The sequence below is a fragment of the Triticum dicoccoides genome, chromosome 6B (assembly GCF_002162155.2).
Source record: "Triticum dicoccoides isolate Atlit2015 ecotype Zavitan chromosome 6B, WEW_v2.0, whole genome shotgun sequence".
In the NCBI taxonomy this organism is placed as follows: Eukaryota; Viridiplantae; Streptophyta; class Magnoliopsida; order Poales; family Poaceae; genus Triticum; species Triticum dicoccoides.
Window position 1 is genome coordinate 245,597,869 of NC_041391.1, and position 8,172 is coordinate 245,606,040.

The 8,172-nt window shown below is 42.4% G+C and overlaps 1 pseudogene; it reads right to left on the reverse strand.

Annotated features, from left to right (window-relative positions):
- Positions 1-4,729: 4,729 nt before the first annotated feature.
- On the reverse strand, positions 4,730-7,065 carry LOC119321077 (annotated as a pseudogene).
- Between the last annotated feature and the right edge of the window lie 1,107 nt (positions 7,066-8,172).

Here is an 8,172-nt window from a genome sequence, read left to right on the forward strand (position 1 = left end):
ATGAGGTGGCATCATATGGATAAAGAATTCTGGCGGTTCAACAAGGGGACTAATGGTGTATACCGGTTTACTAACTTTTCTTATATTAAGTTAAACCGCCTGATCTAAACATTGAAGGCAATTGCGGATGTCTAAGTATGCAGAAACAGGTTTCACAAAGTCTTATTGCAGCAATGGATCTGAAGCAAGTTCAGGAAAACAGAAAATATTCAAAAGGGTAAAGCAGAACGGAAGTAAATCAATGGGCGGGTATGTGAATGAGATCTATAAACTTGAGTGTGAAACTACAGGCGGATGCTAAAAAGCTACTGCTAGTCAGAGCAGAGTTTCACAGATCTATCCAGGAGTCTGGGTACGAGCATGAACAAGTTATGAACACGGCAAGAACACGAACCTAGAACAGATCTATGTTAAGAAGAACAGAAGGCTTACCAGAATCGAGGAAGACGCGGAAGGCTACCGCGGTGCTCTGGTGCGTTCAGGTTGATGCAGCGGCCCAAGACGGTGCAGAGGTCAACGGCGGCGGCGGAGCTCTGAGGCGGGCGATGCGAGGAAGACGAAGAGAAAGAGACGAAGGGGAGAAAAGGAAATGACCCTTCGGTCCTATTTATAAGGCAGGGGACGTGTGTCAGGCGCGCGAATCCAGGAGCCAAAAATTTCGGAAGTGGAGCTGCTGCTTTGGGCATTGCAGATCTATTAATAAAAGAAGGCGTTATAAATGTTAAACTTCGTGATGACGTCATGCCGGTTTACAGCAACCAGAGATGATGACGACATGGCGGTTCACCAATTACCAGAAGATGTTGAAGACAAATATTTTTGTGAAGGATTGACATGAACCAGTTCAAATCAATCTGGGGCCTAATGTTGGGGATATTACCACTGGGTGTGAACCGGCCTACCTGGGCCGGGTTAACTTCATTAGTAGTATAAAGGTGATCAAGTAGATGAAGGCCCAAGGCCTGTAGTCTGTTTAGAAACTGTAGCCGTAAACCGGCTTGATATGTAAACTTGTATTCTAAGTTAGGAATAGAGAGATACCAACCGGGATACGAGTATGAACCGGTTGGGACTCTATGGACCGACGGGCGTCACCCGTGTATATAAGGGGACGACCCGGCGGCGGTTCAAAGACAGACAACAACAACTCGAGGCCTAGGCGAAGCTTGTTTGCTCCCTAGTCATCGAGACCACATCAATTCCATCACAACTAGACATAGGCTTTTACCTTCATCGAAGGGGCCGAACTGGTATAAACCCTTGTGTCTTTGTGTCCGCTTTAACCCCTTCAAGTTAACCCGTAGCGATGGCTCCACGACTAAGTCCTTTCGCAAGGACATCTGCCGTGACAAATCCACGACAATCACCTTAGCAAATCCTTCTGGAATCGGCTGGCAGTGATAAGTTGTGCCGGGTCCACTAGGATAAACTTGGCCAACAGCCGCCTTGACCTTCAAATTCATCCATCGCGCCATAATGTGGCAATTTTGAGACTCTGTGACACGATCCACGGGATAGCTGGCAGGAGCCGTCAAGACATGCTCCGGCTCGCCGTCAACATCACCAGGGTCATCTCGTTTGATCTTATACCGTAATGTACCGCATACCGGGCATGCGTTCAGATCCTTGTAGGCACCGCGGTAGAGGATGTAGTCATTAGGGCATGCATGTATCTTCTGCACCTCCAATCCTAGAGGGCATACGACCTTCTTTGCTGCGTATGTACTGTCGGGCAATTCGTTATCCTTTGGAAGCTTCTTCTTCAATATTTTCAGTAGCTTCTCAAATCCTTTGTCAGGCACAGCATTCTCTGCCTTCCACTGTAGCAATTCCAGTACGGTACCGAGCTTTGTGTTGCCATCTTCGCAATTGGGGTACAACCCTTTTTTGTGGTCCTCTAACATGCGATCGAACTTCAGCTTCTCCTTTTGACTTTCGCATTGCGTCCTTGCATCGACAATGACCCGGTGGAGGTCATCATCATCGGGCACATCGTCTGGTTCCTCTTGATCTTCAGCAGCTTCGCCCGTTGCAGCATCATCGTGCACATCGTCTGGTTCCTCTTCATGTTCAGTAGCATCACCGTATTCAGGGGGCACATAGTTGTCATCGTACTCTTCTTCTTCGCCGTCTTCCATCATAACCCCTATTTCTCCGTGCCTCGTCCAAACATTATAGTGTGGCATGAAACCCTTGTAAAGCAGGTGGGTGTGGAGGATTTTCCGGTCAGAGTAAGACTTCGTATTCCCACATATAGGGCATGGACAACACATAAAACCATTCTGCTTGTTTGCCTTAGCCACTTCAAGAAAATCATGCACGCCCTTAATGTACTCGGAGGTGTGCCTTGAACCGTACATCCATTGCCGGTTCATCTGTGTGCATTATATATAATTAAGTGTGTCAAAAATCATTACAGAACACTAAAACCAAATTAATAGAAGTTCATCATCACACTAAAACCAAAAGTACATACATAGTTCTCATCTAACAACATAAAGCTCTGCAGAGCATCTAAATTAATTAAACCATACACTGAAACTATGTAAAACATTTCAATGTGAAAACAAATGCAAGCATAATCGCAACCAATGTCACAACTGATCCAACGGCATAATGATACCAAGCCTCGGTATGAATGGCATATTTTCTAATCTTTCTAATCTTCAAGCGCATTGCATCCATCTTGATCTTGTGATCATCGACGACATCCGCAACATGCAACTCCAATATCATCTTCTCCTCCTCAATTTTTCTAATTTTTTCCTTCAACAAATTGTTTTCTTCTTCAACTAAATTTAACCTCTCGACAATAGGGTCGGTTGGAATTTCCGGTTCAACAACCTCCTAGATAAATAAAATCTATGTCACGTTGGTCGGCATAATTGTCATAAACAATAAATGAACCAATAGTTATGAAAAGATAATATATACCACATCCGAATCATAGACAGGACGAGGGCCGACGGGGGCGGATACCAAAACCATTGCACTATATAAGATGCAATAATAAAAGTAAGAAAATTATACAAGTATCTATATAAACATACAAGTAAGAGGCTCACCATGGTGGTGCCGGCGACGAGATCGGCGCGGGCGATCGATGGCGGTGAAGACGGGGACGCGACGTGACGGACCGCTAAACCTAGACAAATATTGAGGAAAATGGAGCTTGGAGGTGGATCTTGGAGAGGAGAAAGCTTAAGTAGTGTGGCTCGGGCATTCCATCGAACACCTCGTGTGCATAGGAGGTGAGCTAGAGCACCACAAAGCTCCCTCCTCGCATGCCATGAAAAACAGAGCAGTGAGAGTGCTCTGCTCGCGGGGTATATATAGGAAACTAATTAGTCCTGGTTCGTGGCTTGAACCGGGACTAAAGGTCAGCCTTTGGTCCCGGTTCAGGCGACCAACCGGGACCAATGGTGGTGGGCCAGGAGCAAGGCACATTGGTCCCGGTTCGTCCCACCAACCGGGGCCAAAAGGTCCAGACGAACCGAGACCAATGTCACACGTGGCCCGGCCGGGCCCCGGGGCTCACGAACCGGGTCCAATGCCCCCATTGGTCCCGGTTCTGGATTGAACCTGCACTAATGGGCTGACCCGGCCTGGACCATTGCCCCCTTTTCTACTAGTGTTACCTCCATACTTTCCATAGTACAGAAACCAATCTTATCCTAGACATACATTCTTGCATGGCAGGGGATACGCTAGAAGAATTGTAAAAAATTAAAACTATAAGTTGAAGCAAAAGAAGCAGAAGTAGCAGAAGTCATGCTTAATTACAAAAAAAGACTTGTGATTGTGACTTACTGTATCCACTTCGAAGGTCTCATCCAGCATGATGCTGAAGCGCCTACCACCAACTAGGTGAGGCCTGTCGCACATGCTGCGCTCGTCTTCATAGTATTCACACATAACGAATTCCTTTTCATCGTCAGACATTTCCTATGTTCATATTTGAAACATTGAAAATCAGTCGAAGGCAACTACCAGGAAACTCAACACACAGATCACTATTACTCAATATGCAACGGGTTGACCTTAGGTCTATCGAGTCTTCCTTCCTAAACTCTTATCTCACGTATATGGTGGGCACTCCCTCTCTAATATTGTGACCATCGGTGATGGTCGCTAGTCCTCCTTTCCCTAGGGCATTACAAATATCTATCACAAGGAAAATAAGGAGAAGCGACCCCCACGACAACAATCGTCATTCTTCTTCTCTCATATATGGTGGATACTGCCTCAGCGATTTTTCGACTTTCAATTCTGGTTGCTACTCCTTCTTTCCCTAGTGCATAACAAAGGTCTAGCACAAAGAGAAGAAGGAGAAGTGACCCCCACCACAACAGTCGACATTCTTCTTCTCCCATATATGGTGGAGACTCTCCCTCACTGATTTTTTGACTGTCATGTATGGAGCCCCGACAGACTTGAAGTCAACTCGAAATGTCATTTACTTCTCTTTCCAGCAATTCCGGGGCAATCGATATTTCCTACATATTCTAGCACAAGTCATGCTTAAATTCAGGGCCGGGCGGACAAAATCCGGGGCCCTGTGCCAAACTAAAAAATGGGGCCCTATCTCACTAAAAAATAACCTAACGAGCAATTATAATGTATATATTAATATAAATCAAGCAGATTTTTTCATAATATATATAATATAATGTCTTGCATAACAATTGGACGTATAAAAAATCATACCTATTCAACTCCCGGTTGCTATTTATTTGAAAAACTTCATTCTTTTAGTATTCTTTGATATGAAATCTTCAATGATATCCTCGTAATCAATCTTCTCCAACACTTCACTCTCAAGTGCTATTGTGGCCAAATCATTGAGTCTTTGTTGTGTCATAGTAGTACGCATATAGGACTTCAATAGCTTCAACTTAGAAAAACTTCTTTCTGCCGATGCAACTGTCACAGGAATGGTGAACAGAACTCTATATGCAATACTTGCATTGGGAAAACAGTCATGCCGCTTTAAAAAATTCAGAATTTCAACAGGTCCCATATTTTCCTTTGGCATGAAATTTTGAAGGAACTTCAACTCAACAAACAGATCATTGGCATCAATATCAGATTGTTTATCCTTCATAAGGGCAGACTCAAGATTAATACAAGAGGATTTCAAACTATCCTTATCCAATGAACGCAATGTTTCAGAGGTAAATAAGAAACCAAAAATTTTCTGGTAACCTTGATATTGCTCAAATCTCCTTGTGAGTGAGGAAATTGCTTGATCGACAATTGGTGTAAAATAGTTGATTCTAAATGATTCCTCTGCAGACCGTGTGGCAATATTTGTGTCGTCTGGGTTCTCATCATACTATTTCTTTCTTTTAATCTCTCTCCTTTTACGAAATGTTGCACCAATATCCATCTCAAGTGCAATTTCTTTGGCTATCTCCAATGCTTCTAAGAAACCAGTTTCGCTATACCCCTCGAAGAAAGAAATTAGCCCTTTCACTTTCTCAATAGCAACATCAATAAGCATATCCTTTGTTTGCAAGTTTTTGCTTACTAAATTAACAGCAAACAATACCTCATACCAAATGACTATTGCCACGATAAATTCATACTCTCCAAGTTCATTATTTGGCAAACCTAGAGCCTCACTGCTTGCCTTTGGATCACTATCAGTTTCAGATACCTGAAATTAAAAGAAAGTCCATAAATGTTATGGTTGGATTTAGTCAAAGCCTAAAGGAATTACATCACTATTAATATGAACATATTGGTTACCTGAAGTAGAGCCTCCCGAATGTCTGAACATTGAAATCTGATAGCTTTAACACTTTCAACACGACTCTCCCAACGCGTAGCGGACACAGACTTGAGAGTCAATCCTGATACGTTTTCTTTCAAAATATGCCATTTCTTAGTAGAATTGGAAAAAATTGTATAGATGCGTTGGATGATTTCAAAAAAGTCCTTTGCTCTACCACAAGTCTTGGCCATATCACAAAGTGTTAAATTAAGGCTATGACAACCACAAGCTGAATAAAAAGCTCTAGGATTTATATCCAAAAGTTTCCTTTGTACCCCTTGATGCATTCCTTTCATATTTGATCCATTATCATAACCTTGTCCTTGCACATCATTTATATCAAGATCAAGAAGTTTTAGCTCCTTCTCTAGCACATCGAAAAGTCCTTGGCCGGTTGTATCATCTACATCTAGAAATTCTAGAAAGGACTCTTCTATGCAAACTTGACTTGAAGATGAATCCACATATCTTATAATTAAAGACATTTGCTCTTGGTGAATTGCATCAGGGGTACAATCAAGTATGACAGAGAAATACTTTGAGCTCTTTATTTTCTTGATAATTTCATACCTAATAGAAGAAGCAAGCAAGTGTAGCAATTCATTCTGAATCTTATGATCAAGATAATGAGCATGAGTTTCTTCATTTGTAATACGACGAACATGCTCCTGAATAACAGGGTCAAATTCAGCCAACATCTCTACCAAACCCAAGAAATTACCATTGCTATCTTCATACAGCTTGCCATTAGTACCACGGAATGCTAGATTATGCTTTGCAAGAAATTTTACAATGCAAACAATTCTGAATAATACCTTTCTCCAATGGTCCATCTCTTTCTCAAGTTGTCGTTGAGCAGCTTTATCAATAGTTTGATGTTTTTCCAATCTACTACGCAACTCATACAAATTAGTCATGCTCGAAACATGATCCACACTTGTCTCATGATCTTTTAGTCTATTGGTCATATGTGACCAATCATTACAACCCTCATTTGCCAACTGACCTTTCTGGTGACCTTTTGTAAATAATTTACAACCAAAACAAAAGACTCTATCAAGTTGTTCAGAATAGACAAGCCAGTCTCTATCACAATACTCTCCATTTGATAGGATTCTAGTATAGAATACTGAAGTAAACCTTTTATGATATCTATCTTTGGGACCTTTAGCTGACTTGTCTATTTTTGGACCCTTCTATGCTAAGATATCAATCTGTTTAGAATTAAGAGAATCCCAGTTTCTTGGATCAAATATATCAGACCGAAAAAGAATCATCAACATCCTCATGAGGTGAACTATTCAATTTGACATCAATATTATCTTCCTCTACATCCATATTATCTGTCTCTGTGTGACTATCTCTAGAATCATTGTAAGGAATAATTGCAAGTGCAAGGGTAGAAGGATCCGTAGACTGATTACCAGATGACACTTGCGGTGCCTTTTTTTTAACAATAACAAAACTGTCCATACCACCTTTAAAACATTTATTAATTAAATTTTCTTCCTCTGCTTTTTTCTTGCGCTTATAGGCACCTGACTGATGTTTCCCCATGATGACTCAAATCTGTATTATTGAAACACAAGATAAAGAAGATGAATAAAATAAAATTGAATTTATACATAGCATATATCAATTGGACATCATGCGTCAATGCTTGGGAATTAGACGAACCGTCTAACTCACCTAATTTTCGGTCTTGTGATCTTTAACCGGGGAGGTAAGAACCAATCTCTAATGAAGTAATCCCTGTCAATAAATAATTAGAAAATTAAGAATTAGGATTTAGGAGTAGGAACCGAAGTTAACCAAAAAGAATGACTTGCTGAGCACCTGAAGGCTAGCATCGGTGACCAATCAATCCGATGAGATGACGTCGACGAGTCAGAAATTTAAGAAAGGAGTCAAGGAAGTCAACAGTGGCACCGCAACAGTGGCCTGTCGCTTAAGTCGGCCTGAATCCGAAATTGGATCGGTCTAAGGAACAAGGACCAGGGACCAAGCAAGAGCTACCGAGGGAGGAGGCGGGACGAGGCGTCTACGTGACGACGTCAAGGGCTCCAGGCGTCTAGCCGTCGACGGCTCCAGCGATCCGATCTGCTGCAGGCTGTAGCGATCTAATGTTTTTTTATGGTAGCGATCTACTAACGTAGCTAGTTAGCGATTCCCTCGTTGCTTTTTTTTCTAAGTGCTGCCTCGTCGCCTGATCTCGTAGCGATGTGGAGGAGTCCCAGCGCTCCGTCCGCTCCGATGGCCTCTCTCTCACTCGATGGGCCTAGTCGCTCGCCGCTCGGCCCAGTTACGTTTACTGTTACTATACCTATATAAAAAATATGGGGCCCCTTAGAATTTTTGGCCTTGTGCGGGCTGCACCTTTGGCACCACTGTGGGCC